Source organism: Scyliorhinus canicula, chromosome 2 (assembly GCF_902713615.1).
Source record: "Scyliorhinus canicula chromosome 2, sScyCan1.1, whole genome shotgun sequence".
NCBI lineage: Eukaryota > Metazoa > Chordata > Chondrichthyes > Carcharhiniformes > Scyliorhinidae > Scyliorhinus > Scyliorhinus canicula.
In genome coordinates this window covers 103,033,375-103,058,864 of record NC_052147.1, presented here as the reverse complement: position 1 = coordinate 103,058,864, position 25,490 = coordinate 103,033,375, and the positions used below count along the sequence as shown (strand labels likewise).

At 47.0% G+C, this 25,490-nt stretch overlaps 1 protein-coding gene across 2 annotated transcripts in view; it reads right to left on the bottom strand.

The window, feature by feature from the left end:
- The window catches only part of LOC119956749 (bcl-2-modifying factor-like), a 62,204-nt gene extending 37,292 nt beyond the window's left edge, over window positions 1-24,912 (bottom strand). Inside the window, exon 1 of one of the 2 annotated variants that reach the window (XM_038784103.1) lies at window positions 24,747-24,912. The gene's annotated coding sequence lies outside the window, so the exon portion shown is untranslated. Of the gene's footprint in view, window positions 1-5,378; window positions 5,457-24,746 lie in introns of those variants that run through there. The other variant, XM_038784112.1, reaches the window with a different exon arrangement.
- Between the last annotated feature and the right edge of the window lie 578 nt (window positions 24,913-25,490).

Sequence of the window (25,490 nt, the reverse complement as noted above, 5' to 3'; positions counted from 1 at the left end):
CCAGAATCAATAAGTGAGACAGAAATAGAGACACGGCTGATGATAATTGAGTCCGCCGAATATGGACACTTTTATCTTGTTAACAAGAGGGTTAATGTATTTCAAATGATTAAAACAGGAGCCAAACTATTCAGCAGCCTGCGGCAACATTGTGCACTGCAATAACGTTCAAAATCAACATTGATTTGTTTAATAATAGAGTGGGCTTCACAACTGGCAAACCAGAGATTATTGAGGCAGATGTGAGGGTTTGCTGGTTTAATGTCAGTGGGCAGAATCGTCTTTGCCCACCAACAGGGGGAAGCTTGGCGAGTGGCGGCAGAAGGGGGGAGGATCTAAATTGGCATGAGGCCAAAAATCAGTATTCTGGCGGCGTGATGAACTTTAGGCATTGAGCTCTCAGGACTTCAAAAACGGATCAAGCTTCACCACCAAAATTATCGGGAAGCCCTTCTGCACATTTTAGAATGTCATGCATGCTCACTGAAAAGCCACCTCGCTTGAATTAAGTTTCCCTTCAATGAGAAATAAAACATGCACGTTTACGACTGCATGTAGATAATTTGTGAGAAAAACTCCATCCATAATTAACGGCAAGTTACTACTACTTTGAGTAGTACCTATAAATGCCAGCCTATGCTGGAGACTGGGTGGTGGCAGTGCAGGTTGCGTCCAGGGTGTTAGTGTGAGGTTGGAAGTGTTAGCCTTGTAAGACTGAGCTGCGCCAGGCAAAGTGAAAGGGATTTTGTTCATTCTTTTGTGAGATGGGGATGGGGGTGTCACTGGCAAGGCCAACATTTTCAGCCCATGCCAAATTTCCCTTGAACTGGGCAGCCTGTTCGATAATTTCAGAGGACAGTCAAGAGTCACATGTAGGCCAGGCGAGGAAAGGATGACACGGATGGACAGCACGGTAGCACAGTGGTTAGCACGGTTGCTTCAAAGCACCAGGGTCCCAGGTTCGATTTCCGTCTTGGGTCACTGTCTGTGCAGAGTCTGCACGTTCTCCCCGTGTCTGCGTGGGTTTCCTCCTGGTGCTCCGGTTTCCTCCCACAAGTCCCGAAAGACGTGCTGTTAGGTAATTTGGACATTCTATATTCTCCCTCTATGTACCCGAACAGGTGCCGGAATGTGGCGACGAGGGGCTTTTCACAGTAAATTCATGTAAGCCTACTTGTGACAATACAGATTATTTTTTTTTAATTATCAAATTTCTTCCCTAAAGGACATCAGTGAGCCAGATGGGTTGATTATCATTTCATGGTTGCCAGTCCTGAGACTAACTTTATATTACAGATTTATTAACTGAATTCAAATTTCACCAGTTGCCATGGTGTGATTTGAACCCGTATCCCCCGAGCCTAGACCTTTGGGTTACTCGTCCAGTGACATTTCCACGCTGCCATAGACTCCCCCAACGATTGTTGCAGCTGTTTGGGTGTCATGTAAATATAGTGCCTGGACCTCCGACCCCAAGAGGTAACGACAGGGACGGTAACTTCCTGCTTGCCCCCGCTGCGAGGAGAGCTACATAGGTAATGAGCTCTATTACCTATGAGCTCATGACCTCTGTAGTAAAATCAAATAGGGACAGCCACCCGCTCCACAGCATGAAACATGCACATTTGCATGTCCACACTGAATGTAGATTCCAGAATGGAATATTCTAGCCAGTCAGTAACATAAAGTGCTGGAGGACTGGTTACTGAGTGACAATGTGAGGGAGCTGGTTTAACATCAATACAGATACAGTCAGAAACACAGGGTGCTGGGGGAGGGGTTACTGAGTGATAGTGTGAGGGAGCTGGTTTAACATCAGCAGAAATACAGTCAGTAACACAGGGTGCTGGGGGAGGGGTTACTGAGTGACAGTGTGAGGGAGCTGGATTAACATCAATAGAGATACAGTCAGTAACACAGGCTGCTGGGGGAGGGGTTACTGAGTGACAGTGTGTGGGAGCTGGATTAACATCAATAGAGATACAGTCAATAACACAGGGTGCTGGGGAGGGGTTACTGAGTGACAGTGTGAGGGAGCTGGATTAACATCAGTAGAGATACAGTCAGTAACACAGGGCACTCGGGGAGGGGTTACTGAGTGACAGTGTGAGGGAGCTGGATTAACATCAATAGAGATACAGTCAGTAACACAGGGTGCTGGGGGAGGGGTTACTGAGTGACAGTGTGAGGGAGCTGGATTAACATCAGTAGAGATAGTCAGTAACACAGGGTGCTGGGGGAGGGGATACTGAGTGACAGTGTGAGGGAGCTGGATTTACATCAGTGTAGATACAGTCAGTAACACAGGGTGCTGGGGGAGGGGTTACTGAGTGACAGTGTGAGGGAGCTGGATTAACATCAGTAGAGATACAGTCAGTAACACGGTGTTGGGGGAGGGGTTACTGAGTGACAGTGTGAGGGAGCTGGATTAACATCAATAGAGATACAGTCAGTAACACAGGGTGCTGGGGGTACTGAGTGACAGTGTGAGGGAGCTGGATTAACATCAATAGAGATACAGTCAGTAACATAGGGTGCTGGGGAGGGGTTACTGAGTGACAGTGTGAGGGAGCTGGATTAACATCAATGGATATACAGTCAGTAACACAGGGTGCTGGGGGAGGGGTTACTGAGTGACAGTGTGAGGGAGCTGGATTAACATCAATAGAGATACAGTCAGTAACACAGGGTGCTGGGGGAGGGGTTACTGAGTGACAGTGTGAGGGAGCTGGATTAACATCAGTAGAGATACAGTCAGTAACACAGGGTGCTGGGGAGGGATTACTGAGTGACAGTGTGAGGGAGCTGGATTAACATCAATAGAGATACAGTCAGTAACACAGGGTGCTGGGGAAGGGGTTACTGAGTGACAGTGTGAGGGAACTGGATTAACATCAGTATAGATACAGTCAGTAACACAGGGTGCTGGGGGAGGGGCTACGGAGTGACAGTGTGAGGGAGCTGGATTTACATCAGTAGAGATACAGTCAGTAACACAGGGTGCTGAGGGAGGGGCTACGGAGTGACAGTGTGAGGGAGCTGGATTAACAGCAATAGAGATACAGTCAGTAACACAGGGGGCTGGGGGAGTGGTTACTGAGTGACAGTGTGAGGGAGCTGGATTTACATCAGTAGAGATACAGTCAGTAACACAGGGTGCTGGGGGAGGGGTTACTGAGTGACAGTGTGAGGGAGCTGGATTAACATCAATAGAGATTCAGTCAAGAGCACCGGGTGCTGGGGCTTTTAGAATTTCCCTGACCCGAGGGGTTAATTTTATTTGTCTATACTGGCTAAACCATGGAAGGAGGGAAAACTATCTTCCTGCCAGACACAGAACAACTCTCACCAGAGGGAGGTTACTATTAGAACATAGAACAGTACAGCACAGAACAGGCCCTTCGGCCCTCAATGTTGTGCCGAGCCATGATCACCCTACTCAAACCCACATATCCACCCTATACCCGTAACCCAACAACCCCCCCCCTTAACCTTACATTTATTAGGACACTACGGGCAATTTAGCATGGCCAATCCACCTAACCCGCACATCTTTGGACTAATTCTGAGCCCTAAACAGTTATACAGGTTTCAGTTACATTTTACTGGAAGATTTCTCGAGTAGTTTGCTCAAAACTAAACCTCTTACTTTTTCAGAGTGGATCCTGTCACTTAAGACATCCTAAATGAGCATCTAGGATCTAAAACTTACTCAATGTAACCATACGCAGTTTATTTTTACTGGGGTTTATTATAATTTCAGAGTATAAAAACAAAGTTACAGAGTCTAAAAAATATATAACTGCTAATAGTCCTTTGTTATCTGCTAACAGCTTATCTTCTTAAAGAGAACAATAGATTTAAAAATGGAAATCTGAAAATATCGCTAAGTATGTTTAACTAATACATTTCTCAGAGCAATACTCACAAAAGTGTCAAGAGGCTGTGTTCGATGAAACAGGCTGGCAAAAGAAACCTTGACTGCACTATCCTTACAGGAGAGAGTGAGTACTAGCTGTGTGAATCTGACCTTTTTTATACACTTTCTTTCCTATTTTCTGACAGAGCCCGATTTATGTCTTATAGTTATTATGAGTGGTTCCCGACGAAGTCTGTAGTTTCACTTAATCTTAATGACAGTCAGTCTTTAAGTGTCGATTAATGTTTCTTTTAATATTAGTTTGAGTGTCAAACATTTTAATATATACTTCGTCAACAGATCATTCTAAGTTATCGCTCAGGTGTCAAATGTTTTTATATATATATATATAAAATTGAACAGAAAGCTTCAAGATTGTCTCTCATGTGTCAAGAAGTAACATAGTTGGACAGAAGATCGCTTAATTCGTTCTATTCATTATCTCTGATATAGCCTCTTTCGTCCAGCTGTGGTCACAGCTGCAGTTTAGGTGATTCAAAGGGATTTATGGTCTGTCAAACCAAGGACTTTGGGCGCCTTGTTTGTCCGAAACAACTTAATTAGTCTAAGGGTGAGACATGTGTCCTTCTTTTACATAGTGTTTAATGCACAGTAAAAATACATGTCTGCTGTAATGATTTTATTCTATCTGGGGTAAACACACTGTGCATCAGATTTAATTTCTGATTCTTAAAAGCTTCTTTATTTTAATCTGAATCTTGAGGGGCTGTTTAGCACAGGGCTAAATCGCTGGCTTTGAAAGCAGACCAAGCAAGTCAGCAACACGGTTCGATTCCCGTAACAGCCTCCCCGAACAGGCGCCGGAATGTGGTGACTAGAGGCTTTTCACAGTAACTTCATTTGAAGCCTACGTGTGACAATAAGCGATTTTCAGTTTTTCAATTTCAGGTCAGTGTGATATTCACCACAGGGGGCTGGGGGAGGGGTTACTGAGTGACAGTGTGATGGAGCTGGATTAACATCAATAGAGATGGTCAGGAACACAGGGTTCTGGGGGAGGGGCTACTGAGTGACAGTGTGAGGGAGCTGGATTAACATCAATAGAGATACAGTCAGTAACACAGGGTGCTGGGGGAGGGGTTACTGAGTGACAGTGTGAGGGAGCTGGATTAACATCAATAGAGATACAGTCAGTAACACAGGGTGCTGGGGGAGGGGTTACTGAGTGATTGTGAGAGGGAGCTGGATTAACATCAATAGAGATACAGTCAGTAACACAGGGTGCTGGGGGAGGGGTTACTGAGTGACAGTGTGAGGGAGCTGGATTAACATCAGTATTGATACAGGGTGCTGGGGGGTGGGGTTACTGGGGCTAAGTGATTAAATTTTAAATTGAGATCCTCACTGAAACATTTTAACCAATATCTTCTTTCATTCAAATTTCTTCCTGGATATGAAAAATAGGGAAAGGCCGGCAATAGAATGTGAAGTAGCTCACCTTTAAACTCCTGGTGCGGAACCTTCCCATTTTCTTGACCTGACCTAGCGGCCTGGTGCAGCCTCAGGGCCCCCGGGCCTTGTGGAGCCAGAAGCCTTCCTGCATTTGGTGGTTCTCAAGATGAACTGCTTAGTCATCTGAGTCGAAGCTCACCAGCATGGGTCTCGTGCAGCAGTCTCACTTCCGCCGTTTGGCCACGGGCAGATATATTTAGCGAACACGCGCCCTGGTTCAGCCTCTTTTGTGGTTTTTCTCTCAGCTCTATGAGAAAGTAATGTTTACCTTCACATTCAAGCACAACGGGAGGAAGAAGGGAAGAGGAAGCGGCCTACACAGGGAGCTCTGGCCTCTCGTTGTTTGCCACGCTTCACAACAGGAAGAAACGTGGCTTTGAGTAGGCCTTGCTGATGTGAAGTTATTTACATAGGTATATATAGATTCTTCTCAAGATTAAACACAGGCCCAGATTGAATCTCAATCAGTCTGAGCTACAAAAAAAAACAAAGCGTTCAAAAGAAAATTCTCATAAAATGTGAAGATTTTTTTTGACATAATTTAAATATAGCATCAATTTATTTTTGCATCAGATGCTCAACCCTCTGCAGTCAACACGGTTACTTTCTCCCTTTATCCATTCAAAGTGCCTGTTCACCCATATAACGCTCTTGGATAATTTTGGTCACTTTTCGCACCAAAACTAATTTTGAATTGTGCAGAGCAACTAAAATGGTCGAAGGCCAAACACCGGCAACAGTACCCAGGAAGAAGATCAGTTCCATGGTTAGCTCAGGGGAGGGGAGTAAAGACAAGTGGGGAAAGATTCGTCAAGGGGAGGTCATGCCGACAAATCTGTTAGAATTCTTTGAGGAGGTAACGAGGAAGTTAAACAAAGAAGAACCCAGGGCGGCACGGTGGCACAGGGGTTAGTTAGCACTCAGATTCGATCCCGGCCCCGGGTCACTGTCCGTGTGGGGTTTGCATATTCGCCCCGTGCCTGCGTGGGTCTCACCCCCACAACCCCAAAAGATGTGCAGGTTAGGTGAATTGGCCACGCTAAATTGCCCCTTAATTAGAAAAAAAAGAATTGGGTACTCTAAATTTATTAAAAAGAAGAACCAGTGGGCAAGATCTATTTGGATTTCTAGAAGTCCTTTGATAAGGTGCCGAACAGAAGGCTGCTAAATAAGATAAGAGCCCATGGTGTTACGGGCAAGGCACTGGTATGGAGAGAGGATTGGCTGACTGGCAGAAGGCAGCAATTGGGGATAAAGGGGTCTTTGTCAGGATGGCAGTCGATGATTAGTGGTGTTTTGCGGGGGTCAGTGTTGGGACCACAACCATTCGCGAATTACATTAACGATCTGGAAGAAGGAACTGAGGGTATTGTTGCTAAGTGTGCAGATGATACAAAGATCTGTAGAGGGATAGGTTGTGTTGAGGAAGTAGGGGAGCTGCAGAAGGACTAGGAGAGTGGGCAAAGAAATGACAGATGAAATACAATGTACAAAAATGTAAGATTATGCACTTTGGTAGGAAAAACAGACGCATAGACTATTTTCTAAATGCTAAAGGCTTCAGAAATCAGAAGCACAAAGGGACTCAGGAGTCCGAGTTCAGGATTCTCTTAAGCTTAACGTGCAGGTTCAATTGGCAGTGGGGAAGGCAAATGCAATGTTAGCATTCATGTCAAGAGGGCTAAAATACAAGATCAGGGATGTACTGTTGAGGCTGTATAAGGCTCTGGTCAGACTCCATTCGGAATATTGTGAGCACATTCCCGTATCCTGGGAATGATGTGCTGGCCTTGGAGAGGGTCCAGTCGAGGTTCACAGGAATGATCCCTGGAATGAAGAGCTTGTCGTATGACGAACGGTTGAGGACTCTGGGTCTGGACTCGTTGAAGCTTGAGTTAGTTGTGTGATAGCTTCACAGTTATGGACTCTTAATCGGTTATGTGGTTGGACTAGCAATTAGAGTTCAAAATCCAACCATTACAGGTTGGAAAATTTGCCTTTCCCTATTAGAGAAATGACCATGTGAACCTTCCAGATTATTCTGAAACAAAAAACCCAGCTGGTTTATTAATGTCCATCTTTACTCAGTCTGGTTTTCCATGGGACTCCAGTTCTGTGAAATATGATTGACTCTTAATTCCCTTAGGCTAACTGGAGATGTACAGAAAATGGGACCTGCAGCTTATTTCCGAAGAACAGATCCATAGAATCCATAGAATCCCTATTGTGCAAAGGAGGCCATTCACCCAATTGATTCCGCTTCGGCCCACTCCCCTCCCCCATCCCCGTAACCTCTATCTTTGAGACACTGAGGGACAATTTAGCGTGGCAAATCCACCTAACCTGCACATCTTTGGACTGTGAGAGGAAACCGGAGCACCCGAAGGAAACCCACCCAGACACGGGGAGAATTCCACACAGTCACTCAAGGTTGGAATCGAACCTGGGTCCCTGACGCTGTGAGGTAACAGTGCTAACCGCTATGCCACCTGCCACCCAAAATTAATGCCCAAACAGGAACAGATTAAAAGTCTGATGCTCTATCAACTGAGCTATCGGGTACTTCAATCCTCCAAACATCCCTCCAATCGTCAAAGGATCTTAATGGCTGTAGGCTGATTGTGGGTCGAAGTTATTCAATCTAGTCATTGGTTATGGAAAGGATCAGTCATTATTAACCTTATTCATTAGTCCCGAATCTACTCCCTCAGCAGACTAATTGTTTGCACCGGACAAATTTTAACCTGGATTGATGGAAGGCAGGAGGATTCATTGAAGTGCTGCAAGTTTTAAAAAACTATTGGTGGTATATTTCATAATTGTCACCCAGCTGTTGTCAGCTAGACAACTGGTTTGTGATGCAGAACAAGGCCAGCAGCACGGGTTCAATTCCTGTACCAGCTTACCCGAACAGGCGCCGGAATGTGGCGACTGGGGGCTTTTCACAGTAACTTCATACTTGTGACAATAAAAGATTATTATCAAATCAACTGCAAAGATCGGGATGTCAATAAAATGCTCACGATCTGTTGCAAATGTTTCTGTCAAAGAAGACCAATCAGAAGAATACAAGAAACCGGAGCAGAAGAAGACCATCCGCCATTCAATTTGATCACAGCTGATCTTGGGCTTTAACTCCATTTTCCTGCCCAGTCCCCATATCCCTTGATTCTCTGAAAGGCCATAAATCTGTCTAATCCAGCCTTAAATGTTCTCAACAATGAAGCCCCCACAACCATCTGGGGTAAAGAATTCTGAAGATTCACAACCCTTTCAATGAAGTAATTTCTCCTCATCCAAGTCCCAAATGATCACCCCCCCCCCCCCCCCCCCCCCCTTACCCTGCCATTGTGCTCCCATTAGATTCTCCGATCAGTGGAAACAATCTCTTTGTGTCCTCCCTGGCAAGCCCCTTGGCATTTTAATGAGATCGTCTCTCATTCTTCTAAATTCCAGATGATATAGGCTAAATTTATTCATCCTCCCATCACAGGACAACCCCCTCATCCCAGGGACAAATCCAGTGAACCTTCGCTGAATCGCCTCCCATGCAACGATATCCTTTCTTAAACGTGGAAGCAAAAACTGCACACAGGGGCGGGATTTTCCAGCCGTTCAAACAGGCAGGGTTTTCCAGTCCCACCAACAGCGCACCCCGCCACCGATCTCCTGGTGGCGAGGGGTGCATTAAACGGGAAACTCCATTGACAATGGTGGGATCAGAAGATCTCACCACCAGTAAATGGCGGGCTGTCTCCTGCTGCTGCAAAACCCGCGGCGGGTTGCTCAGTAAATCCTGCTCAGTGTTTGTGGGCGACACGGTGGTTAGCGCTGCTGCCTCACAGTGCCAGAGACCCAGTTAAATTCCAGCCTTGGGTGACTGCCTGTGTGGGGTTTGCACGTTCTCCCCATGTCTGCATGGGTTTTCTCCGGGTGCTCGGATTTCCTCCCACAGTCCAAAGATGTGCAGGTTAGATGGATTGGCCATAACCAATTGTCCATTAGGGCTGGATTCTTCCACCCTGCCCGCCGCAAGATCTGCACGGACGGGACACGGACCATGTAAAGGTCCATTGATCTCGGGTGGAAATTTCCAGTCACTGGCGGGTGCAGCCGGAGAATCCCCTCTTTAGTGTCCGAAGATGTGCAGCTTAAGTGGGGTTATGGGGTTACAGGGATGGGGCGGGGAGTGGGCCTAGGTGGGGTGCTCTTTCAGAGGATCGGTTCAGACTCGATGGGCCGAATGGCCTCCTTCTGCACTGTAGAAATTCCTTAATTCTATGGTTCTATTCTAGATGTGGTCTCACTAAATAATCCCTGTATAATTTCAGCAAGAATTCTTTATTCTTGTTCTCCAATCCCCTTTGCAATAAAGGCCAACCTGTCATTTACCTTCCTAATTGCTTGCTGCACCTGCATGCTAACTTTCTGTGTTTCTGTACGAGCACACCCAAGTCTCTTTGAATGTCAACACTTGGAAGTTTCATACCTTTAAAAAAAATTCTGCTTTGTTATTCTTAATTCAGTTATTAATCACATTTCCTCCGGAGAGAATTGACAGCGATAATGGCAATTTTCCCCTTGGAACAGAGACGGTGCATGGGAAATTTAATGAAGGTTTTCAACTTGTGAAAGGCTCTGAAAGCATAAAGAAGGAGAAACCGTTTCACACCAAGTTTAATTTCTAACCACACTAACCATGCCTGTGTGACCTCCCACACAGCTGCTGCCTTAAGTACGCCAAGTTATTTGTCAAGACTTCAACCCACACTGCCCTCAAAGATGGGCACAAGGCTGCATCTCACCACTCCACCACACAGAATCAGTACACACAAAGGAATGGCTACATTCTTGCCATTCATGGACCTCGACCCGAGCGCCCAATGTCGTAAGTTAGAGGATCGCCTGTGCCGTTCGGTTGCTTTCTGATGTTGGCACTTAGAGATCCATAAATCTGAACAACTAGGAGCTTAATGCACACTGATTCTACACTGTTGCGATCATAAATCTCAACCCTTCCGGCTGTGTAGGCACGGCAGCACCCTGTAACCACCACATTAAACACCCTGTGCTGTCTTTCCTATTAACCGTAAGGCATGGGAGCATTTCTGGTGCTGTCTTTCAGATGAACTATTAAACTGAAGTTGCCCCCTCGGGTAAATGTGAGATACTATTTCAAAGTGGAGCACTCCCCGGTGTCGAACCGATATTTATCACTCAAGCAACATCATTAAAATATTATCCTGTCATTGATCTGATTAGTTTGTGGTACTTTGCCCTGTGCAAATTGGCCATTATGTTTCCCTACATTACGAAAGTGATACACTTCAAAAACTACTTAATTGGCCACAAAGTGCATCAGAATGTCCTCAGGTCATGAAAGGTGCTATGTAAATGCAGGTCTTTCTTTCAGTTAAATAGCTGCAATGAAATGAAGCTTCAAATAAAACACGGTGCAGATGCCTTGCGGGAGAGGGAATTAGGATGAGCACTGGTGCACTGGGAATGGGTTTACTTTCTAAAGTGGACCCGTGCCAAAATGTGCATACAGCCATTCTCCCATTAGCAGCAGCTCCTTGGAGTACAGTTGACAGAAGTATCCTTTTTATCTCTAGTCCAGTCTGTGCTGAATTTGCTTATCTTAGAGTATCTTAGAGTACCCTTTTCCACAAGGGGCTTAAGAGCCTCTGGGCAGGCCAGGGCTCGTCCACGTAATTACCATCTATCGTTGAGAAGATGATGTGTAGAGAGGTCAGTGAGGACCGGCTGTGAAGCACCTCATGGTCAAATTGCATGCATTCACTGGCTAGGGCCAGCCCTGAAGATTACACAGAGAAACAGCACAAGGGGCTTTTGTAGTGCAGTGGGAGTTGATATCTTCAACGGAGGAAGGAAGAATATCATGGTGCAATAGAGAACGGCAACAAACTCTGGATTTCTGAGGCACTGAAAGTCATGATAAGCCAGAATTAATCACACCACTAATGATCTTAGTTATCTTGTGCTACTGGAAGGCCTGGTGGAAGATTACATTTACTCCTCTGTAAAAGTGCTGCTTTGAGCATATAAATTCCTGGCGAGATAGGGTTTTATCTGTGAGTAAAATTGGGCTACACTGCACATCTATCGATTTTTCCCCAAATTCCTTTCTCCCTTCCCAAATCAAAGCCAGGACCCTCACAGGCCTGAGTCACACTACCCCCTCCAGCAAAATGTGGTACTGCAGCCTCCATTCCCTTGCACTCAGGCACCCAGCCTGGTCTTGCCCACAGGGAGCGCTCGGGAGCACTGAAGCCTGGCAGGGTCAGCAGAGGCTAACCACCCCACACACCACTAACAGCGCCCCCCCATGGGCTTGCTGAGCCATTGCAACAATGTCCTCATCTACCGCCACTTTGTACAATGTGAGACTTTCAGTGCTTCGACAATGGAGGACTGACCTAGACATGTTATACATAAACAATCCATTCACATGCAAACATTTAACATTATTAAATGTGTTGATACTTACAGTGGTTGTACAGGAATGTGTTACCATTTGCAGGGAAAGGGGATTCCCAGGAATATGTCAATATTTACATGGGGGGGGGGGGGATTGAGGGTTCTGCACATAGAAAAGACTAAAACACAGAGCCAGGTTGATGGGGGAGGTGTTGGTTAGGGGGGGTTCCTTTCCAGGTGAGGTATAAAAGTTTCCACCTGTCTGTTCAGGGAGCTGTCAAAAGTCTTATATTATTCAGAGAAGAGCCATGAGCTCTCAGAAAGTGCGTTTGTGTTACCACCAGTCAGGTGCCAGCATCTACGAGACAAAGGGAAAGCAACCAGAATTGACAAAGAATGGCATCATCCCAGTCGTAAATCAGCTTACAGTCGACCACACATCACCCACTCTTCCTACTGTCACTAGCTCTGGGCTCACGCTGTGTCAAAGCACTTCCAATCGCAACATCCCTACCTCAGTAAACACTAATGTTCTTTCATCACACTTTGTCATGTTGTGTTTGTCTGCAAAATAAATGTCATCTGTGGCTCAGGGAGCACTCTGGCCTGAATCCGAAGTTTGTAGGGTTAAGCCTCACTCCAGACACTTGAGAACACATTTCAGGCTGATACCCCTCACCATGCGCCCCCCTCCCCCCTCAGTTTGATTGATTTAGCTGGTGCCCAATGAATTGGCCTGTCTGGCTTTGCTCTGCCTGGTAACGGGTAGTGATTGGATCATTTCCCAGTGGGATGCTTCAGAGTTCCGAGGTTTTTGGTTTGGTTTCAGTTTGACTCCTGACAGCCCCCAAGGAAGTTCCTGTTATCCTCGCTTCTCTGTTTTTCTCCTGAAAGGCTATGTTTCTGAACAGTCTGGATAAAGTCAACAATCTGCTAACTCTCCCCAGAAATGCTGGTGTGAATCGACTATCTTCCTCCAGAAAGCCTGAAGGCAAACCTCGAACTGAAAGCACGGTTTGATTAAACAAAGTCTGCCTCTCTGCGTAAAGTGTGAGTACGGTGTTTTTAAAACAGCAGGAAAACTAGTACAGGCTGCAAAACAAAGACTGTGTCTTACAAGCTTACTGGGAAGAAAGCATGCTTGGAACCATCATCTGAAGCAAATACATTTTCTCTTTCCCTTATGTTTCCCCCCCCCTTCCACCCCTATGTGTTAGTCTGTCTTGTGTGTGAGTGTGCAGAGTGTGGGTGGCACGTTACAGTGGAGGTTAGGCGTTTGTTGATCGTCAATCCACTGTATTTACTGCATATTTCATGATAGTTCTTGTTATAAATAAACAGTAACTGTGTTTAAACTTACAAACCTGGTGACTGTAATTATTGGGGAGCCAAGGGCCAAAGACTTTGGGTAATTTGAAAAGAATTATTGGGTTAATTCACTTGTATTGTGACTCCGGGACGAGTGGGGCTGGGATTGGCTGTGTATTTGCCCAGGGTGTTGCAGCCGACAGAGATTTGGACTTTCACCCCCTCAGTGACCGACAGCTCTATTAGTCCCAGCAGTGCCAGAAATCAGTAGTGGGTATTGCAAGGTCTGCCAGTAGGCCTTGGGAAGAATAACAATGGATCCAAGACTAAGATACGTCCTGAGCTTTGGGAGCAGGAACGTTACCCTTGGGCGCAGGCCTAGTGGGGGATGAGAGGACATATATTGGAGGCCAGCCGGTGAGGTATCATCTTGTGGGGAGTTTCCTTGATATGCCCAGAGCACATCTTAAGGATTTAACCTCCCCTCCTCCACCCAAATCCTTCACACCTTTTAACCAGTTTGGTTAAAAATAAGAGCCTGCCCACTCCTTCCTGCCTGCCCACACTAACACTATTATGGTGCAGGCAGCATAACATTCAGGTTAATTGGCTTATCAACAAGTCCATTTTCCTATTAATTATTATTTTTTAATGGCAGGGGGACTGCCGATTATGGCCTCCTCCCACCTGCCATTTTATGGGGAGCACGTCAAGGATGGGCGGGAAGGTGGTGGGCTAGCCCAGCTGTCATATTGCACAGGCAACCCCCCCCCCTCCACTAAAAACAGACCTGGCAGAGGTAAAATCCAGGCCAATGTTTCGGGTCAATGAGCTTTTGTGCAACTGCAGGCGATGTCTGCTGGAGATGCCACCTTTCAGATGAGATGCTAAAGCAAGGTGCTGTCTACCCTCTCATACATGAGGAGGAGAATCCTCCCCAGAGCCCATGTCGATATTCATTCCTCAACCAACATCATCAAAAGAATATAGTCTGCTCGTCATCATGTGGCTGTCTGTGGGAACCTGCTGTGTCCAAATTGGCTGCTATATTTCCGATGTAAACACAGTGCTTTACACTTCACAAGTACTGCCTCGGCTGTAAGAAGCTTTGGAATAGGCGATGAGGTTGCAACAGGGGCTTTGTTAGGGGAGCCCAAAATAAGAGAGCAAATAATAAGATAGTCACCGAAAAATCCAAAGTGAAATTCAGAGAAACCGCTTCATCCAAAGATTGGTAAGAATGTAAAACTCAATATCACAGATTTAGTGAGGCGAATTGTACAGGGATAATTAAAAAGAAGCTAGATAGAAGCACAAAGGATAAATTAGTAGGTGGCTCCAAATTGGTCTTCTGTGTGTCTCTCTATTGTGTTTTTTTATTCTTTCATGGGATATGGCCTTCACTGACTAGGCCAGCATTTTTTGTCCATCTCTAATTGCCTTTCAGAAAGTACGGGTGAGCTGCCTTCTTGAGCCACTGCAGTCTATGAGGTGCAGGTACACCACAGTGCTGTTAGGGATGGAATTCAAGGATGTTGACCCAGCAAAATGTGCGTGTGTGCCTGTCTGTGCGTGTATATGTCTGTCTCTTGAGTGTCTGTGCATATGAAATCTCTGAAATGGAGAACAAATCACAGTGCTTAGTCAGCATTTGTGGTGTGGGCCAGTGCCAACTTTAGTTCAGCTTACGGCAGTTTCAGTCAGAGGTCCATGTATTCAAACCTTGCTCCGGAATCTGGCATTCTGGTTTAATGGTGAGGGACTGCTGAGTCATCATAAGTGCCATCCTTCCGAGCAGTTGTTCAACTGAAGACTGGTGTGCCTCCTCAGTAATCAAACAGCCTTAATGGGAGAAGAGAAGGGAATTGTCTCGGACAATGTTCCTCCCTCAGCCAACAGTGCCAGGTACAGTTTGGCTCATTAGCTGGTACTTTGAGATGTTATAAAGCATATTTTGAATAGCAGCACTACACAGATGTCAACAGTGGCTCAGCCAATGGCATTTTTTCTTCTGAATCAAAATATTGTGGGGTCAAGTCCCACAAAATCTAGATTGACACTCAATGCACTACTGAGGAAATAATGCCTTTTAAGTAAAATATTAAACCAGGGCTCTCTCAGGTGAATGGAAAAGATACCACAGCATTTTTCAAAGAAAATCAGGGGAGTTTTCCCCAATGTCCTGGCCAATATGTATCACACAGCCAACATCAGATTATAGTAGCATTAACACACTAATGTTGTGGGAACTTGCTGTGCGCAATTTGGCTGCTGTATTTCCTGCATTAAAATAGGATCCATACTTAAATAAAAGGACTTCATTGGCTGTGCTGCATTTGGGATATCCTGAGGGCACAAAAGGCCCTAAATAAATACAAGTCTTTCCTTCTTATATGTACCCACCTCCGCCTCATTTACAGTCACTCCAAGGGATCCAGCATAATAACGGAAGCAGAGACCTTGCTTACATCTGTTGCCATTTTATTATTGGCCAAGTTGAGAGCAGTAAATTTGAGATGCTCCTTGATATTCCCTCTCCACATTGAGGGGAAGGGGGTGGTCAGGGATACTGCTGGCCATTTAGTCAAACTCTGGGAAGACCATGAATCAGATAAGTGTGGTGTGGTCAGACTGCATCTACATACTCAAGTGCAAAGATGTCCAATAGTCTGTGTGGTGTGGGAATTTGCCCACTGTGCAATTACTTATCTCTCTGTGGGACACCACACTGAGAAAGACCCCACTTTCATCTCAATGAATCACTTAATTATATAAGTTATAAAGGCCACAGGCTTTCATAATAGTTTATCTGTTGTATTCCATCCTGTTACTTTGTCCTTCTCCCACTTGCTCCCTCCTTTATCATCGCCTCCCCATCCACGTTGTTCATCATTCTGTGGCCAAAAGAGAAAATCTAGAACTCCACCAATAGCTCCCCCAAGGGTAAATGTGGTGTATTACTGGGTCACCCACACCACAATAATCCTGACTCGGACCAGAATAACCCACGTTCAATTATTGATCTCTTACACAATCACAAACAGCATTGAGAAAATGGATCACTACAGTTGTCCTAAGGACACTGAAAAGTAAGCTTGCCCAGCTTTGCTTTGATATATTCCAGGACATTTGACACGTGGCCTTCCCACCTCCTCCTGCTTGCCCCAAGCTCCCACCATCTGTTGGATAAAGGCTGTGGAAGCGAGTCTTGGTAAATACCTTGTCCAACACTACGAGAGAAATAGAAAGCAGTTAAGGTGGATGTAGATAGTTTAACTCACTCCCACCATTTGCTGTCTGACACAGCCAACTTAGTGCACATTGGCCTTCCTACGCCAATTGGAAAGCAAGCAGTCTCTTGGGTCACCTAATGGAGTAAATTTGGACCATTAATCTAAAAAATCTGGCCTCCAACTCCAATATTTTTGTAAGTAATAAACAGAGGTGGTCAAAGGAAATGTAAAAAAATGCGCCTTTGGTTTTTATAAATGCCCCAATTATTTTTTCTCCTGTGTTGGCTCTCAGTCGTGCCCTGGAGATCAATCCTTAACTCATGGGAACTCCAAGACAATCCTGCTGGAAGGGCAAATCTGTAGCTTCTCACTGAGGGCAGCACAGTGGGTAGCATAGAACAATACAGCACAGAACAGGCCCTTCGGCCCTCGATGTTGTGCCGAGCAATGATCACCCTACTTAAACCCACGTAACCCGTATACCCGTAACCCAACAATCCCCCCATTAACCTTACACTACGGGCAATTTAGCATGGCCAATCCACCTAACCCGCACATCTTTGGACTGTGGGAGGAAACCGGAGCACCCGGAGGAAACCCACGCACACACGGGGAGGACGTGCAGACTCCACACAGACAGTGACCCAGCCGGGAATCGAACCTGGGACCCTGGAGCTGTGAAGCATTGATGCTAACCACCATGCTACCGTGAGGCTTAACAGCTCCAGGGTCCCAGGTTCGATTCCCGGCTTGGGTCACTGTCTGTGTGGAGTCTGCACGTTTTCCCCGTGTCTGCGTGGGTATCCTCCGGGTGCTCCAGTTTCCTCCCACAAGTCCCGAAAGACGTGCTGTTCGGTAATTTGGACATTCAGAATTCTCCCTCTGTGTACCCGAACAGGTGCCGGAATGTGGCCACTATGGGCTTTTCACCGTAACTTCATTGCAGTGTTAATGTAAGCCTACTTGTGATAATAAAGATTATTAAAAATTAAAAACATTTGCACATGAGTCTGTCTGGCCAGAAAATACTGACAGGACTAGCTAGGACCACATATTCTACCGGCACAATCAGAAAAGGCAGTAATTTCACAAAGGGGTATTTGGGTGGGCACCTGTTACCCAGCTGGGGGAATCCCAGGCATAGATTCGGACATATTGCCATTCCGAGGGCGGCACAGTGGTTAGCACTGCTGCCTCACGTCGCCGAGGACCCAGGTTTGATTCCGGCCCCGGGTCACTGTCCGTGTGCACATTCTCCCCGTTTCTGCATAGGTCTCACCCCCCTCCAAAACTCAAAGATGTGCAGGGTAGGTAGATTGGCCATGCTAAATTACCCCTTAATTGGAAAAAATAACTGGGTACTCTAAATTTATTTTTAAAAACATTGCCACTCCTGGGTTCAACACTGGGGCCTGCATTTTAGCTTTCGGAACAGGAGTCTCTTTTCAGGTCTGGAAACCTCTGAAGTATAGCCTGTACTGGTTAGGGGCTTGATGTAGTGTATTTTGCGGTGTGGGGAGAGTATTTGGTAATGGGGTGGAGAAGCAGATAGATCATGAGGTGCTGGGGGGCAGGGGTTTACTCGATATCTTAAAAGGACTCCTGGCCGAGCAAGCAGTCCCACATGGATTCAATCTACGTAGGCGGTACGGTGGCACAGTGGTTAGCACTGCTGCCTCACAACTCCAGGGACCTGGGTTCAATTCCGGCCTCGGGTCACGGTCTGTGTGGAGTTTTCACTTTCTCCTCGTGTCTGCATGCATTTCCTCCGGGTGCTCCAGTTTCCCCCCACAGCCCAAAGAAGTGCAGGTTAGGTGGGATTGGCCATGCTAAATTGCCCCTTCGTGTCCAAAAGATTAGGTGGGGCTACCGGGTTACGGTGGAGGTGTAGGCTTAAGTAGGATGCTCTTGGGGCAACACAATGGCGCAGTGAATAGCACTGCTGCCTCACGGCGCCGAGGCCCCAGGTTTGATCCCAGCTCTAGGTCACTGTCCGTGTGGAGTTTGCACGTTCACCCCGTGTTTGCGTGGGTTTCGCCCACACAACCCAAAGATGTGCAGGGTAGGTGGATTGACGACGCTAAATTGGTCCTTAATTGGAAAAAACTGAATTGGGTCGGGCTGGAGCAGACTCGATGGGCCGAATGGCCTCCTTCTGCACTGTAGGAATTCTATGATCCCTCATGCCTTCTTTAAATGTTCTGTTTGCCAAGGCTTCGGAAACCTCACCAATATGGAGTTAAAAATAGAATAACTGTTAAAGTGAATTATAATATTTAAATAACCTATCCATCTCCTGTGAATGGATTAGCCACTTGTCCCCCGCACCCAGCTATAATATGTTGGTCCATAGATAAACATCATTGCTGGGTAGCTAATAACAAGCAGATATTGTTCCACGCTTGCAGGGAGAAGATATAATGATATTCTACGGCAATCCTTTTAAACTGATACCATAAAGAAAAAAAAGCTTAAATAAATGGCTGCTGCTTTCCCCAGCAGGCATTAGGAAGCACCAATATGCTGAAAGCACATCAGATTAATTCAGAAAGGATCATATTTTACAGAAGAGGCTATTTGGCCCATCAAGTCTGTGCACACCTTTCAAAAGAGCCAAATAATTCATCCACCAATGCTCTTTCCAATGGCCCTGCAATATTTCATTTCAACATCCAATACCCTTTTGAAAATTAAGAATGATGCCGCCTCTGCCAACCTTCCAGATCATAACGACCCTCCGCATTTAAAATTAAAATCTTTCACCAAATGCCTTAAATGTGTGCCCTTTCGACCCTCCTGTCTGTGAAAATAATTTCCCCCCATCGCCTCTATCAAAATGGGCCTCTATCAAAACTAGGCAGCATGGTGGCACAGTGGTTAGCACTTCTGCCACACAGCGCCAGGGGCCTGTGTTCGATTCTGGCTTTGGGTGATTGTGTGGAGTTTGCATTTTCTCCCCGTGTCTGCATGGGTTTCCTCCGGGTGCTCCGGTTTCTTCCCGCAGTCCAAAGGTGTGCAGGTTAGGTGGATTGGCCATACTAAATTGCCCCTTAGGGTCACAGGGTGGGGGATTGGGCCGAGGTAGGGTGGTTTTTGAACGGTCGGTGCAGACTTGATGGGCCGAATGGTTTTGTTCTGCACTGTAGGGATTCTATGATTACAAACCCTTCAAAATTCTGAAGATTGATTACATCTCCCATATCATTTGCAAAAGCCTCAGAATTGAGCACAGTGCGATGCTTTCTGACCATGACAAGTCCTGTCCTCTACCTTGCTAGGTCAATGCAGCGTCTGGTCTGGTGTCGGGTTGTTGAGTCTAGGAAGGTCTCAGATTGACTTCTGTTCTCAAGAATCCAACGGTACCTCACCCAGTCAACCTGGCCTCATGGCTGAGCTCCCTTACTTCCAAACCCATAAAATGCACTGTAGGGGTTACCAGAATGAGCTCATCTCAACTTGAGGCCAGTACAATTGGCCCAATTGGCTCAGATGGAATAGCCACCTTGATCCCCATTCCATGGCCCGTGTGGGGAAAATTGTGTATGGATGACACAAGGGTGTCCTGGTCAATAGCTGGCCAACTCTATCCACCTAGGCTTCCTCATGAAAAATCAACATTTGGGCAAGGATGAATAGCACCAGTGGAACCATGCCTTAATATAAATAATGTCCTCAGGAGATACAGGGAGAAGACTACAGAGCAGAAAATGTCTAAGGTACTTTTGAAAAGCCATCACTTCTGTTTTGCAGAAATATACAGCGGAAACCCAAAAACAAGAGATAAATGGCAAATTGGTGTATTTTGTTGGTGTTTGTAGAGAGATAAATGGTAGCCAGAATACTGGGGAGATCTCTCCTGCCCTTCTTCAAATAGTGCCATGCAATCTGGCACACCCACCTGGGAAGGCAGGTCGGTGGATGTTGGTTTGGCATCTCAGCCCAAGGGTGGCACTTCAAATAACATGGCGCTTCCTCGTACTGTCATCAGTAATTAGGTCCATTTGACTCCAGGTCAGAAAGGTGTGGGCACAAGACTTTAGAACGCAGCCTTTGCTGACACTCCAGTGCAGTAATGAAGGCGTGGAGTGTTGAACTGTTAGAAGTGTTGTCTTTTGAATGAGGCATTAAACCAAGGTCCTTCTTCCCTCTCAGGTGTATGCATAAGATCCCACCATACTACTTTGAAGATGGGCAGGGGAGCTATACCCAATGTCCCAGCTAACGTTTATCCCAAAAACTGATGATCTGCTGTTGTTGCTTATGGGATCTTGCTATGCGCAAATCAGCTGTGACATCTCCTGCATTGCAACAGTGACCAGACATCAGAAATAATTAATTAGGCACAAAGTACTCTCGGATGCTCCGAGCTTGTAAAACACAGATCTTTGGTCACCATTTTCAAAGTAGGGAAGATCTCTATAGCTACAACAACAACTCGCATTCATACTGTGGTCAGGGGTGGTGGGTGAGCCCGACTTTTGGATGATCTCAAATGTATGCGGGAGGGGCAAAAATAGGGGTTGCAGTGTTCAATGGTTCAACTGTTCTGTGTTTGAGCCGGTTTACTACTTGTGCCTGCATGTGGACACAAGAGAAAAGTAAAACAAAGAGAAAGTAGAAAGAGATGGAAACTACAGCTGAAGTATGGAAGAGACATTTTAAAACACTGTAAATAAAACCTGTCACACATATACACAAACTAGTGATTTCTTTGCCCCTTGGTGAAGGGATCAATGACCAGGGGACATAGCTTTAAGGTAAGGGGCAGGAGGTTTAGGGGTGGTGTTTTCACCCAGAGGGTGGTGGGAGTCTGGAACTCACTGACTGAAAGGGTGGTGGAGGCAGAGACTCTCATAACATTTAAGAAGTATTTAGATGAGCACTTCCAATGTCAAGGCAAACAAGGTTGTGGGCCAAGTGCTGGAAAACGGGATTAGAATAGTTATGTGGTTGTTTTTGAATGGTGCAGTCTTTTCTGTGTTGAAGACATCTATGACACTGCATGGATGCAAGTTATAAAATATATAACAGGAGCCCTGCCAGGAAAGCATGGGAATAGTCAACTTGTGAGGTTTACAAGTGCTTGGTGAGGATTTCAGAAGCAGATGAGTCAAGGCAGAGAAGGATTACAGAACGTGGAAGTGGATGGACTTTGAGATTTGGGGGGGGCTGAGGTTGAGCTTGGGGTCGAACAGGGTGCTCAATTTGCAGGGCATTCTTCTGAAGGGTGGATAAGCAGAACTCCAGTAGGGCAGTGTACGGAACTGGTTCTGTCTCCAGCAAGGTTGAAGCGTCAGCCAGTGGTAATTGGTTCCTAACTGGCTGGAGTTGTAAACAATGCCTCGTCGGGCTCTAGGACCCAGGGGCGACCCGGGAGAAAATCAGAAGCAATCGCTTGGCTTTGCATCCCGGCACAGACAGGACCGACACCTAAACACTCCTGTCCCCCGGCAAAGAAGCAGCTAATAAAGGGCCCAATCTAAGAGCGCCAAGGGCCAAAGAGAGAGGCAGCAGTACATAGAGGTGTTTGAGGTGCCTTCCAGCAGGGCTCTCTGCTTCTTTCAGCCTAGAAACTGATCGGGAAAGTGCTAATTGTAAATAGTTGCTGCTGAAAGGGGTAAGAGTCCCATAACAAAGTATCAGACAGTCCAGTCCGAGGGAGAAAGGTTTAACACAGAGTGGGATAGGCTGGATGACAGACCCCGGCACTGACACACACACACACAAACCTCTAGAGGGGGTCCCACGTGTTGGTGAGCGAACTACAGAATAAAATGAGTGACTGGAGGACAGACATTTACTCTCGAGAGGGCGGCACAGTCACACTGGATGAGAGTTACATTGGGTATCCGGAAATTGCATCAGATTGATTGTAACATTTTACACTGAATAAGTTACATTTGATACAGGGTATATCACCATTGGAGTAGGCTTAAACCTACACACAGTGCAGCACATTGAATCTCGATGTGCAACAGATCCAGGAGTTATAGTGGGAATAAAGAGACCCTGTGTGAGAGGTAGACACAGTTACATTACAGATACCGTGAGTAATAAAGGCGGAAATGGCAGGTATTGTGCAGACCGAGTCACTCAGGGTATATGGGCAGTTAGACTGGAGATACAGAGACCAATTTACAAAGACCTGTCTCTCAGCGCCGCCTACAGCTTCTCAAGGTTTTCCCGGGAAAAGTCACAGAGAACATCCCATTACTCGGAGCAAGTCAGACCTGAGACACCCCCTTACCCCAGACCTGAGACACCCCCTTACCCCAGACCTGAGACATCCCCTTACCCCAGACTGACACACCCCCTTACCCCAGACCTGAGACACCCCTTACCCCAGACTGAGACACCCCCTTACCCCAGACCCGAGACACCCCCTTCTCCCAGACCTGAGACACCCCCTTACCCCAGACCTGAGACACCCCCTTACCCCAGACCCGAGACACCCCCTTACCCCAGACCTGAGACACCCCCTTACCCCAGACCTGAGACATCCCCTTACCCCAGACTGACACACCCCCTTACCCCAGACCCGAGACACCCCCTTCTCCCAGACCTGAGACACCCCCTTACCCCAGACCTGAGACACCCCTTACCCCAGACCTGAGACACCCCTTACCCCAGACTGAGACACCCCCTTACCCCAGACCTGAGACACCCCCTTACCCCAGACCTGAGACATCCCCTTACCCCAGACTGACACACCCCCTTACCCCAGACCTGAGACACCCCTTACCCCAGACCTGAGACACCCCCTTACCCCAGACCTGAGACACCCCCTTCTCCCAGACCTGAGACACCCCTTACCCCAGACCTGAGACACCCCCTTACCCCAGACCTGAGACATCCCCTTACCCCAGGCTGACACACCCCCTTACCCCAGACCCGAGACACCCCCTTCTCCCAGACCTGAGACACCCCCTTACCCCAGACCTGAGACACCCCTTACCCCAGACCTGAGACACCCCCTTACCCCAGACTGAGACACCCCCTTACCCCAGGCTGAAACACCCCCTGACCCCAGAACCGAGACACCCCCTGACCTGAGAATCAAGACACCCCCTGACGCCAGAACTGAGACACCCCCTGACCCCAGACCTGAGGCACCCCTGACCCCAAACCTGAGACACCCCCTTACCCCAGACCTGAGGCACCCCCTGACCCCAAACCTGAGACACCCCCTTACTCCAGCCTGGCACACCCCCTGACCCCAGAACTGAGAGAACCCCTGACCCCAGAACGGAGACAACCCCTGACCCCAAACCTAAGATCCCCTGACCCCAGAACTGAGACAACCTCTGACCCCAGACCTGAGACACCTCCTTACCCCAGACTGAGACACCCCCTTTCCCAGACCTGAGACAACCCCTGACCCCAGAACTGAGACAACCCCTGGCCCCACCCCCTGCTACTTCCACACCCCAAAATTTCAGTAATAAGAATTCCTCCCTCTGCAGCTCAAACAACCCAGGACTTCATATCCCTGAAGATAAAACGAATTACTGCGGATGCTGGAATCTGAAATAAATACAGAAAATACTGAATTATCTCAGCAGGTCTGACAGTATCTGTTTGGAGTCTGGATGACTTCCTATCCCTCCTTCCCTGTTTCCAGGTAGCTGGAACACTCCCCGATTTGAATTCCCCTCAGGTAATTTTTCAGACCCCCTGGACCGTCCCCACCCATCCCGTCAATTTCAGACCCATTGGGTTCTGCCGGGTCAGTTTCACATCCACTTGGCAGGCTGATCGGAACCCGGCTCGGTTGATGCTGCCTGGCTCCAGGGGCAGGCAGTGCGATGACTTCCCGCCAACACCAAGTATATATTTCCTAGTTTTGTGAACCCGAGTGAAACGATCCCGATCGAAGATAAACAATAAACACAAAGTCAACACAACAGCAACTTAATCAACCTTTCAACTTGTAAACTAAATAAATCCCGAGCGCCCAAAACAAGAACCCTTTGCCAGCAAAACAGTGCATGTTTATGTATTTTTGCCTCAATGTGCTGCCCTGACATGTCCCGGAAATGAGAACAAGTGAGTTAAAAATGCCTATTTAAAAAAGCCTCCTATAAATTAGCACATAAACAAGCAAAACAACGCAAAGTGGTTTTATGGTGGCATTTTATCTGCCACAATGGCACTCTTTTTGATAAGAAAACTATAACCAGATCAAGAAATCTGGGCTGGATTTGACAACCAGTTTGCAAATCAGTTAAGTGCAGAAACAATATTGACAAAGAGACGTTTAAGTTACTTTGTACGGTTTTTCCTGGGCGGAATAATGGAAACGCGATTCCACTAAAAAGAGATAACGGAGATGCGCAGGAGAAGGAAATTCGGTTGCTGTAAAGTGCACTTACCCGGAGATAACTGAGCCGTTTTATGTCGATTTGTGCACACTCCTTACAGTACTCTGATTAATCATCGCGATTTGTGCGCGTCCTACTGTTTACCGCCTGTCCCGCCTGTCAATCAAAACTCGTCACAATCGAACAACCATGGCATCGCCAATCAGCAGCCAGTTCTCGCCCACCGAAGAGGCCGACCCCGGACCGGCTGAGCTGCTGCCAATCACCCCTTCAAACCAGCCAATCACCCTCCCTCTTCTCCGCCCATCTTGCAGTGCCGGCTTCCCACCACTGGCCGTGCTGTTTCCCCCATCCCGCTCCGCTGCCTCCCTCGCAGCGCCACCTGCCGCCGCTTCCAATCCCCCGCCGCTCCAGTGTTCTGCGGTCCTGCCACTTGAGTGGCTGTCCGTCACCCGTGGCAACGCGCACCGGCATCGGGTCCTGACGTAAATGTGCGGCGTGCACTTCACCAATCAGAAAATAGAAGCCGATCGTTACCAAGCGAGAAGGGCATAGGGTATCCAATCAAAAACGGCAATTTGTCTCTTCCCCCTCCCCTCTGCCCAGGGGCTGTCAGAAAGGGACACGGTGGCGGGGGATTTCCCAAACAACCATCTTAAAGGGGCATGTCGCTCCACTTAGATTCAAATCGGCACACATTACAAATACATATATATGTATCTATCAATATGCATTTGGTTTGTATCTCAAAGACTGGACCCAGCACGGTAGCATTGTGGATAGAACAATCGCTTC